This window comes from Loxodonta africana, chromosome 3, assembly GCF_030014295.1.
Source record: "Loxodonta africana isolate mLoxAfr1 chromosome 3, mLoxAfr1.hap2, whole genome shotgun sequence".
Classification (NCBI taxonomy): Eukaryota; Metazoa; Chordata; class Mammalia; order Proboscidea; family Elephantidae; genus Loxodonta; species Loxodonta africana.
In genome coordinates this window covers 16,622,730-16,633,893 of record NC_087344.1, presented here as the reverse complement: position 1 = coordinate 16,633,893, position 11,164 = coordinate 16,622,730, and the positions used below count along the sequence as shown (strand labels likewise).

Sequence of the window (11,164 nt, the reverse complement as noted above, 5' to 3'; positions counted from 1 at the left end):
CTATGTTTCTGTGTGTAGCTTCCACATGAGTAAGAACACAGCAAGATGAGATGACTAAGTAGAAAAGAAAAAATTCAGATGTATTCTTATCAATAAATCAGCGAGAAGGAATTGAAGCAAAAAAGTACAAGAGAAAGATTATCAAACTTTACAATGCCTACCCTACTCACTTGATTATGTTACTCAGATTTTGTTGTTGTTTCTGTTAGGTACCTTCGAGTTGGTTCTGACTCATAGCAACCCTCTGTTCAACAGAACAAAACACTGCCCAGTCCTGAGCCATCCTCAAGATCATTGTTATGCTTGAGGCCATTGTTGCAGCCACTGTGTCAATCCATCTCATTAAGGGTCTTCCTCCCTTTCACTGGCCCTCTACTTTACCAACCATGATGTCCTTGCCGATAAGGTGTACAAAGTATGTGAGATGAAGTCTCACCATCCTCAATCCTAAGGAACATTCTGGCTGTACTTCTTCCAAGACAGATTTGTTCCTTCTTTTGGCAGTCCATGGTATATTCAACATTCCTCGCCAACACCACAACTCAAAGGCATTAATTCTTCAGTCTTCCTTATTCATTGTTCAGCTTTTGCATGTCTATGAAGTGATTGAAAACACTATGGCTTGGGTCAGGTCCACCTTAGTCCTTAAAGTGATATCTTTGCTTTTTAACAGTTTAAAGAGGTCCTTTGCAGCACATTTGCCCGATGCAAAATGTCTGTTGATTTCTTGACTGCTTGTGGATTCAAGTAAAATGAAATCCTTGACAACCTCAAACTTTTCTCCGTTTGTCATTCTGTTGTTTATTGTTACATTTGTGAGGATTTTTGTTTTCTTTATGTTGAGGTGTAATCCATACTGAAGCCCATAGCCTTTGATCTCCCTCAGTAAGTGCTTCAAGTCCTTTTCACTTTAAAAAAACAAGGTTGTGTCACCCCTGCATATCGCAGGCTCTTAAAGAGACTTCCTCCAATCCTGATGCCCAGTTCTTCATATAGTCCAGCTTCCTGGATTATTTGCTGAGCATACAGATCGAATAAGTATGATGAAAAGCTATAACCCTGATGCCCACCTTTCCTGACTTTAAAACTTGAAGTATCCCCTTCTAATGTTTGAATCACTGCCTCTTATACGTGTACAGATTCCTCATCACCACAATTAACTGTCCTGAAATTCCAATTCTTCACAATGTTATCAATAATGTGTGATGATCCACACAATAGAACGCCTTTGCCTAGTCCATAAAACACAGGTAAACCTCCTTAGGATATTCTCTGCTTTCAGCCAGGATCCATTTGACATCAGCAATGACATCCCCAGTTCTATGTCCTCTTCTGCATCCAGCCTGAATTTCTGGCAGTTCCCTGTCAATATACTGGTGCAGCTGCTTTGGAATGATCTTCAGCAAAATTTTACTTATGTGTGATATTAATGACATTGTTCAATAATTTCCGCATTCTGTGGGATCACCTTTCTTGGAAATAGGCATAAATATGGATCTCTTCCAGGCGGTTGGCCAGGTAGCTGTCCTCCAAATTTCTCAGTGTAGACGAGTGAGCACTTTCACCACTGCATCCATGTGTTGAAACATCTCAGCTGGTATTCCGTCAGTTCCTGGAGCCTTGATTTTCACCAGTGCCTTCAGTGCTGCTTGAACTCTTCCTTCAGTATCATCGATTGTTGATTAAGAAACGGTGGTTATTCAGATTGGAGGAATAAAAGCTGCTGAGAATTATTACAATGAGGGTAAACAAATACAACCACTGGAGCAAGTGGTGAAAATATGTGAGAGCCAAATGATTAGAATACTTATGAATATAGACAAGACATGGACTACAATGACCATTTAAAGCTTTATTGAACATTTACCATTGTGCCAGGCATTTTTGGTAGGTACTCCTTTTGGTCATAGGGGTTAACATCCCAGCAGGAATTATACTTCAAATCGTCAGTCTAAGGTTCTCATGGTAATTTTTTTTTTCCCCACACCAGGAATTAGATTAAGTAGGGGCCTGTGATTCTATTCTCGGTAATGAGATGGGAAGGAACGTCACTTGATGACTCCATGGAAACACGTGCGTTAATATAAGATCCAGGGAAGGACAGTAAGGATTCTCTCTCTAGGCGTCACGTGTGGATATGACACCTGCATTTGTTGTAGTAATCAGGAGACCACAAGGGGAAAAAGTTCTAGGATGAAGCCACTTATGGGAGAGTAAATAAAGTGTTTCTGTCCTGTTCTTGTGCCTTCTCTACCTCTGAAGTCTGTTCCTTATAATGAAAAATAACTTTATGGTTTGAGCATATTAGAGTCAGAGTTTATATTTTCTTATTAGAACTGAAAGCTTCCACACTTAGGAAGCTCAAATATCTCAAAATTATCTCAAGCCAATTGAGATAACCTAGTTAGGCATTTCTGTAGATGTAAGTATTGTGGATACTGATGCTGCTTTGAACAAATATGGCTTACCAGTGATATGTCTCAGTAATTACTAAATTGGGACATGAAAAAAGAGCTCTCTTGCCTCACAGGCAGGCTAAGTCTGGATTTCCAATCGCATTTCTCTATTCATAGAATCAGGCTGAATCTAGTGTCTAGCTATGACCACAACTCTGTTTACATAATTTCCCTGCCCTATCCACGTTCTCCTGTTTTCCTTCTTTCCTAGACCACTGCCCCAAAAATCGTGTAATAAGAACACCTGCCTCAGGCTCTGCTTTTATGGCACCTGACCAAAAAAAACAAACTGAACTTAGAGAGTTTAACAAACAGCACAGAGCTACATAAAGAGAAAAGCCAAGTTTCATCTTCAAGTTGAAACGTGTTGTTGTTGTTAGGTGCCATCGAGTCAGTTATGCACAACAAATAAAATACTGCCTGGTCCTGCACCACCATCACAATTATTGCTATGTTTGAGCCCACTGTTATAGCCACTGTGTAAATCCATCTCATTGAAGGTGTTCCTCTTTTTCACAGACCCTACTGGAAACCCTGATGGCGTAGATGTTAAGTGCTATGGCTGCACTTCTTCCAAACAGATTTGTTCATTTTCTGGTAGCCCATGGCGTATTCAATATTCTTCACCATCGCCACAATTCAAAGGCATCAATTCTTTTTCAGTCTTCCTTATTTATTGTCCAGCTTTGGCATGCATATGAGGTGATTGAAAATACTCTAGCTTGGATCAGGTATACCTTAGTCCTCAAAGTGACATCTTTGCTTTTTAACACTTTAAAGAAGTCTTTTACAGAAGAATTCCCCAATGCAATATGTCATTTGATTTCTTGACTGCTGCTTCCATAGGCATTGATTGTGGATCCAAGTAAAATGAAATTATTGACGACTTCAGCATTTTCTCACTCATCATGAATAAGTTGAAATGTACATAGCCATTATGTTATCTAATCATTTTAAAAGAAGTTGCTCATGAAACAGTAAGACATCCTTGATCAGCAGTATTCTTTCCAATTTGACCCATCCTAGAGCCCAAAACAGGTGACACAATCACTAAAATGACAGTATTCTACTGATGAATGTCCTCAAGGGTCCCCTTATGTCTCTGTTCCTCAGGCTGTAGATAAAAGGATTCATCATTTGAGGGACCACACTGTACATCACTAAGGCTACTGCTATCTTCCTGGGAGAATGTGTAAACGCAGAACTGATGTACACACCAAAGATTGTTCCATATAATAAGGACAACTGAAAGGTGAGACCCGCAGGTGGAAAAAGCTTTATATTTTGCACCCACTGATGGCATTCTCAAAACAGAGGAGAAAATTCGAGTGTAAGAGAAAATGATTCCAGAGAGAGGAACACCACCCCATACAGTAGCCACAAAATACACTAGGATGTAATTGATGCGGGTATCAGAACAGGCGAGCTTGAGAATCTGAGCAAGTTCACAGAAGAAATGAGGGATTTCCAGGTCTATGCAGAAGGACAAATGCAGCACCAACAGACTGTGAAGTAGGGCGTTCACAATGCTAGTTAGTAAGGAGAGTAGGGAGAGCAAGCCACAGCAGTGGATGTTCGTGATGATGGTGTACCTCAGTGGGTGGCAGATGGCCACATAGCGGTCATAGGCCATTACTGCAAGGAGACAATTTTCCGAACCAGTAAATATCATTACAAAACAGGCCTGGGTCAGGCAGCCTGCGTAAGTGATGATTTGATTCTGTGCTTGGATGTTCACCAGCATGTTCGGGATTGTGGTTGTGCTGAAACAGATATCAACGAAGGAGAGGTTGGAAAGAAAGAAGTACATGGGGTTGTGGAGGTGGGAGTCAGAGCTGACAACCAGAACAATGAGTAGGTTTCCCAGGAGGGTGGCCAGGTACATAGATAGAAACAAACTGAATAAGACAGGCTGCAGTTCTGGATCCTCTGTAAGTCCCAGAAGAAGAAATTCTGAAACATCTGTTTGGTTTCTAGGTTCCATATTGTTGGTGAATCTGATGGAAAAGATGGGATGACAGATAATCAAATGTGTGGCTCCTGGATGCCCAGCAAGAGCATCACCTGGGATCTTTTTAGAAATATAAGTTTTTCAGACTCAGTCTGGACTGACTGATGATGAACTCTGGGATGAAGATTAGCCATTTGTGTTTCAAAAAGTCTTCCATGTATTTTGATGTATGCTAAAGTTTGAAAACCACCCCTGGTACAGTGTTCAGCATACGGGGCCCTCACAATGACATATCCTATTGTGATTGTGTGTGTGTGTGTGTGTCATGGATTAAATCATATTCCCTAAAAAATGTGTGTATCAATTTGGCTGGGCCATAATTTCCAGCACTGTGTGATTTTCCTGTATATTGTAAATCCTGCCTCTATGATGGTAATGAAGGCGGATGGGTGGCAGTTGTGTCAGTGAGGTAGGACTCAATCTAAAGACTGGATTGTGTCTTAAGGCAATTTCTTGAGATATAAAAGAGAGAAGCAAGCAGAGAGACAGGAGGACCTCATACCACCAAGAAAGCAGTGCTGGGAGCAGAGTGTGTCCTTTGGACCCAGGGTACCTGGGCAAAGAAGCTCCTAGTCTGGGGGAATGTTGATGAGAAGGCTGACAGAGAGAGAAAGGCTTCCCCTGGAGCGGACACCCTGAATTTGAACTTCTAGCCTACTTTACTGTGAAGAAATAAATTTCTCTTTGTTAAAGCCATCCACTTGTGGTATTTCTGTTATAGCAGCACTAGATGACGAAGACAGTGTGTGTGTCACGAACAATAGCACCTGGCATCTTTTACTTCTGGTACAGTGCTCGGCATATGGGGCCCTCACAATGGCATGTCCTGTTGTGATTGTATAAGTGTGTGTGTGTGTGTGTGTGTGTGTATGTCATGAACAATAGTACCAGGCATCTTTTACTCCTAGGACAGAAGTGGTGAACAGTGCAGTTGAGGAAAGACAAAATGAGAGAACATTCCTAGCATAATAAATGCTAACTTCAGGGAAGAATTTATATGGTGAAACTCCCACTGGGAATCTTGCACATGTAGAGAAGCAGAAGGAAGAAACACTCTAAATGAACATCAGTGATATCAATATTCATTTGGTGTGGATGAAATGATGAAATATATAGCAATGAAAAACAACAAATGAGGTCTAGATGAATCAACACACATAATCAAATCCTTGCAGAGGAAAAAAAAAATGTATGACAAGAAGTCTACAGCATGAATTTTTTTTATTATTATTTTTAAAAATCTACTTGAATGTCACGGATTGAACTGTGTTGCCAAAAAATATACGTCAACTTGGTTAGGCCATGATTCCCAGTATTGCATGATTGTCTACCATATTGTCATCTGGTGTGATTTCCTTGTGTGTTATACATTCTATCACTATGATGTTAATGAAATGGATTAGTGGCAATTATATCAACGAGATCTACAGGATCAGATAACATTTTAAGCCAATCTCTTTTGAGCTATAAAAGAGAGAAGGAAGCAGAGAGACAATGGGACCTCATATCACCAAGAAAGCAGGACCAGAAGCAAAGCGCATCCTTTGGACCCAGGGTCCCTGAGTCTGAGATGCTCCTCCACCAGGGGAAGATTGATGACAAGGACCTTCCTCCAGAGCTGACAGAGAAAGAAAACCTTCCTGTGGAGCTGGTGCCCTGAATTTGGACTTGTAGCCTACTAGACTGTGAAAGAATAAATTTCTCTTTGTTCAAGCCATCCACTTGTTATATTTGTTATAGCAGCACTAGATGACTGAGACACCTAGTGAGTTTTTTTTTTATTTTTTAGTGGATAATTCAAGCACAATGAAAAATAGAAAGAATAAGAATGAAGGGTTGGGCACCCACCAGTCCACTGGCAATTCCTACACGTCACCAACCATGCTTTAGATATTTTTATTGCAACAAAATAATGCAGGATTATTTGAGGCTCCCCACATCATGTATTTTGCACAATATTGATTCTTTTCCTTCTCCAGGGCTAAACACTACATTAACTTGATTGAGCTTATTCCTCTGCACTTTTTACTACATGTAGTATAATTCTTCCATAGAATTGCACAGTTCATATTTTTTAAAGCTTTATATAAACAGAATTGTACTGTATATGTCATTTTACATTTGGCTTTCTTGGTATGTTTTTTAATGAATGTTGATACCTTTAATTGCACTGCATTAATTTTGACTACAATAGAGTATTCCACTATATTATTACACCACAATATATTTCTTCATTCTCTCATTGACAGTTATTTTACTAATTGCCTTCTATCTGTCTACCCAACTACTGCCTTATGTATATACATAAAAAATACATGTATAAATATATACGCTTGTCTGTGTGCATGTGTGTGTGTCTATGATCGTGTGTGTGTGTGTGTATGTACATACATATACAGAGAGAGAGAAATATACATGTAGAATATAAAACCATGACTGGGGGATACCATCACATCCAAGATGCTGCTGATTCTGGGAGGAAAAAAGAGCAACAGAGAGGATTACAAAGCAGATGTTTTCTGTATATATATTTTGTTACTTAAAAAAAATACTTGAAGCTGCTACAGCAAAACATGAACAATATGAATTCTGGAAGGTGTAACAGGTGTTTTTGTTTCTTTGGTTGTTTCATTATACTGCCTGTAGTATTCTAATTTCAAATATTTGGTAGTTTTATAAAGAGAAAGAAATAACCTAGTGAGGCAGCCTGCTAAGTCTGCCTGGGTCTCTGCTTCTTTCCCCATAGCTCTCAGAGCCTGGCACCAGGGATAATACCAAAACTTTCCTAAAGATGGTATCTCAAGTACCAGGGATAGGAAGATAAAGTGAAGCTCAACAACTCTCCTCACCACCACCAGCACAAGAATACAATAAGGGAATTTTGTAATACTCAGTGTTTGAGAAGGGGCAGGTTTCTGCACAGAAAGAATTTGATCCTTGCCATTGTAGAGACACAGGAAGAGACTAGCTGAGTAAGAGCTGCCTGATTTGGGTACAAAGACACAAGGAAACATGTCAGGAAGATGGGAGACATGTAGGAGTCCATGGGTGACTTGGCTCTAATCATTTCATGCATGTACTGTCTTCACACCTTCCCCTGGATGAAGCTACAGAGAAACACTTGTCCTCATTTCCAAACATTAACTAAGGGATTTAGGTTACCTGGCTGGCACCATGGAGGAATGATGCTTGACATCTGCCCTGGTTGTTGGATGATGTAGCCAGAAGGTCAGTACTCAGGAAAGGCAGAGGTACCAAGGAAGGCACCAGGCTCCTGGGCATGAGAACCATCTCTGAACGGAGTCTCAGGTGCATTGCTTTTTGACTGGAGAAGGACTTTTGAGTAAAGTGGTCACAGGTAGACTACTTACAGCCTCTGTGTCTCTGGGGACTCAATATCCAAAGCTCCTCATTAACCAAACACTTTTATTATCATTCTATTCCCAAGGTAGTGTAAATCCTGAAAGACCAAGCCAATGCAAACCAAGTGAATGTACTGCTGACAAGTCAATTCCAACTCATAGCAACCCTGTAGGACAGAGCAGATTTGCCCCACAGGGTTTCCAAGGCTGTGATCTTTAAGGAAGCAGACTGCCACATCTTTCTCCTGTGTAGCAGCTGGTTGGTATGAACACCAACTTTTCTGTTAACAGCTGAGCACTTAACCACTGAATCCTCAGGGCTCCCTGACCAAGAAAATGCTGTTCATGTTGTTAGGTGCCGTCAAGTCCGTTCCAACTCATACCGGCCCTATGCACAACAGAACGAAACACTGCCCGGTCCTGAGCCATCCTTACAATCGTTGTTATGCTTGAGCTCACTGTTGCAGCCACTGTCTCAATCCAACTCATTGAGGGTCTTCCTCTTTTCCACTGACCCTGTACTCTGCCAAGCATGATGTCCTTCTCCAGGGACTGATCCCTCCTGACAACATGTCCAAAGTATGTAAGATGCAGTCTCCCCTTCCTTGCTTCTAAGGAACATTTTGGTTGTACTTCTTCTAAGACAGATTTGTTTGTTCTTTTGGCAGTCCATGGTATGTTCAATATTCCTCGCCAACACCACAATTCAAAGGCATCAACTCTTCTTTGGTCTCCTTAATCGTTGCCCAGCTTTCATATGCATAAGATGGAATTGAAAATACCGTGGCTTGGATCAGGCGCACCTTGATCTTCAAGGTGACATCTTTGCTCTTCAACACTTTAAACAAGGTTGCCCATCTGCATATCTCACTTTGTTGATGAGTCTTCCTCCAATTTTAATGCCCAGTTCTTCTTCATATAGTCCACTTACTTGGATTATTTGCTCAGCATACAGATTGAATAAGTATGGTGAAAGGATGCAACCATGATACACAACTTTCCTGACTTTAAAGCACACATTATCCCCTTGTTCTGTTCTAATGACTGTCTCTTGATCCAATTAACCATTCCAGAATTTCCATTCTTCACAATCTTATCCATAATTTGTTATGATTCTCAGAGTCAAATGCCTTTGCATGGTGAATAAAATACAGGTAAACATCTTTCTGGTGTTTTCTGCTTTCAGCCAGGATTCATCTGACATCAGCAATGATATCCCTGCTTCCATGTCCTCTTTTGAATCTGGCTTGAATTTCTGGCAGTTCTATATTGATACATTGCTACAACCACTTTGGAAGGATCTTTAGCAAAATATTACTTGAGTGTGATATTAACAATATTTTTCTATAATTTTTGCATTTTTTTGGATCGCCTTTCTTTGGAATAGGCATGAATATGGATCTCTTTCAGTCATTTGGCCAGGCAGCTGTCTTCCAAATTTCTTGACATAGACAAGGAAGTACTTCTAAAACTGTATCCATTTGACAGGCCCCCACATGTCTGTCAGTTTGTAGTACTGTGGGGCTTGCCTATTACTGTGATACTGGAAGCTAAGCCACTGGTATTCAAATACCAGCAGGCCACCCATGGTGGACAGGTTTCAGCTGAGCTCCTGGACTAAGACAGACTAGGAAGAAGGACTGAGCAGTTTCCTTCTGAAAAGAATTGCCTAGTGAAAACCTTTTGAATAGCAGCACAACAATGTCTGATATAGTGCCAGCAGATGAGCCCCTCGAATTGGAAGGCTCTCAAAATACAACTGAGGAAAAGCTGTCTCTTCAAAGTAGAGATCACCTTAACAATCTGGATGGAGCCAAGCTTCTGGACCTTCATTTGCTGATGTGGCACAATTCAAAATGAGAACAACTACAAATATTCATTTATAATAAGAACATGGAATGTACGAAGTATGAAACTAGGAAAATTGGAAATCATCAAAAATGAAATGGAACATATAAACTTAGATACGCTAGGTACTAGTGAGCTGAAATGGACTGGTATAGGCCATTTTGAATTGGATATTCATATGGTTTACTATGCCAGGAATGATGACTTGAAGAGGAACGGCATTGCATTCATTGTAAAAAAAAAAAAAAAAAAGAACATTTCAAGATCTATCCTGAAAGACAATGCTGTCAGTGATAGGATAATATCCACATATCTACAAGGAAGATCAGTTACTACGAAAATTATTCAAATTTACACACCAACCACTAAGGCCAAAGATGAAGAAACTGAAGATTTTACCAACTTCTGCAGTCTGAAATTGATCAAACATGCAATCAGGATGCATTGATAATTACTGGCGATTGGAATGCAAAAGTTGAAAACAAAGAACAAGAATCAGTAGTTGGAAAATATGGCCTTGATGATAGAAACAATGCCAGAGATTGCATGATATAATTTTGCAAGACCAACGTCTTCACCGAAAATAACATTTTCAGCAGCATAAATGGCGAATATACATGTGGACCTCACCAGATGGAATACACAGGAATCAAATTGACTGCACCTGTGGAAAGAGAAGATGTATATACTCTATATCATTAGTCAGAATAAGGCCAGGGGCTGACTGCAGAATAGACCACCAATTACTCATATGCAAGCTGAAGGTGAAACTGAAGAAAATTAGAAAAAGTCCATGAGAGCCAAAGTATGACTTGCGTATACCCCACCTGAACTTAGAGACCACCTCAAGAATAGATTCGATGCATTGAACACTGGTGACCAAAGACCAGATGAGTTGTAGAATGGCATCAAGGACTTCATACACTAAGAAAGCAAAAAGTCATTGAAAAGACAGTAAAGAAAGAAAAGACCAAAATGGATATCAAAAGAGACTCTGAAACTTGATCTTGAATGTCGAGTATCTAAAGCAAAAGGATGAAATGGTGAAGTAGAAGAGTAGAACAGAAGACTTCAAAGGGCAGCTTGAGAAGACAAAGTAAAGTATTATAATGAATGACATGTGCAAGGACCTGGAGATAGAAAACCAAAAGAGAGGAATACACTTGGTGTTTCTCAAGCTGAAAGAACTGGAGAAAAAATTCAAGCCTCTAATTGCAATACTGGTGGTTTGTATGGGAAAAATATTAAATGATGCAGGAAGCATCAAAAGAAGATAGAAAGAATACACAGAGTCACTAACTGTCACCTAATTGGTAGACTTTTAGCCATTTTAGGAGGTAGCATACAATCAAGAACTGATGGTATTGAAGGAAGAAGTCTGAGCTGCACTGAAGGCATTGGTGAAAAACAAGCTACCAGAAATTGATGGAACACCTTTTTTTTTTTTTTAATTGAGAGATAGCAAGTGGGAAGTTGGATATATAAGT

At 40.0% G+C, this 11,164-nt stretch overlaps 1 pseudogene; it reads right to left on the bottom strand.

Annotated features, from left to right (window-relative positions):
• Positions 1 to 2,015: 2,015 nt before the first annotated feature.
• On the bottom strand, positions 2,016 to 5,001 carry LOC135230621 (olfactory receptor 7G2-like; annotated as a pseudogene).
• Between the last annotated feature and the right edge of the window lie 6,163 nt (positions 5,002 to 11,164).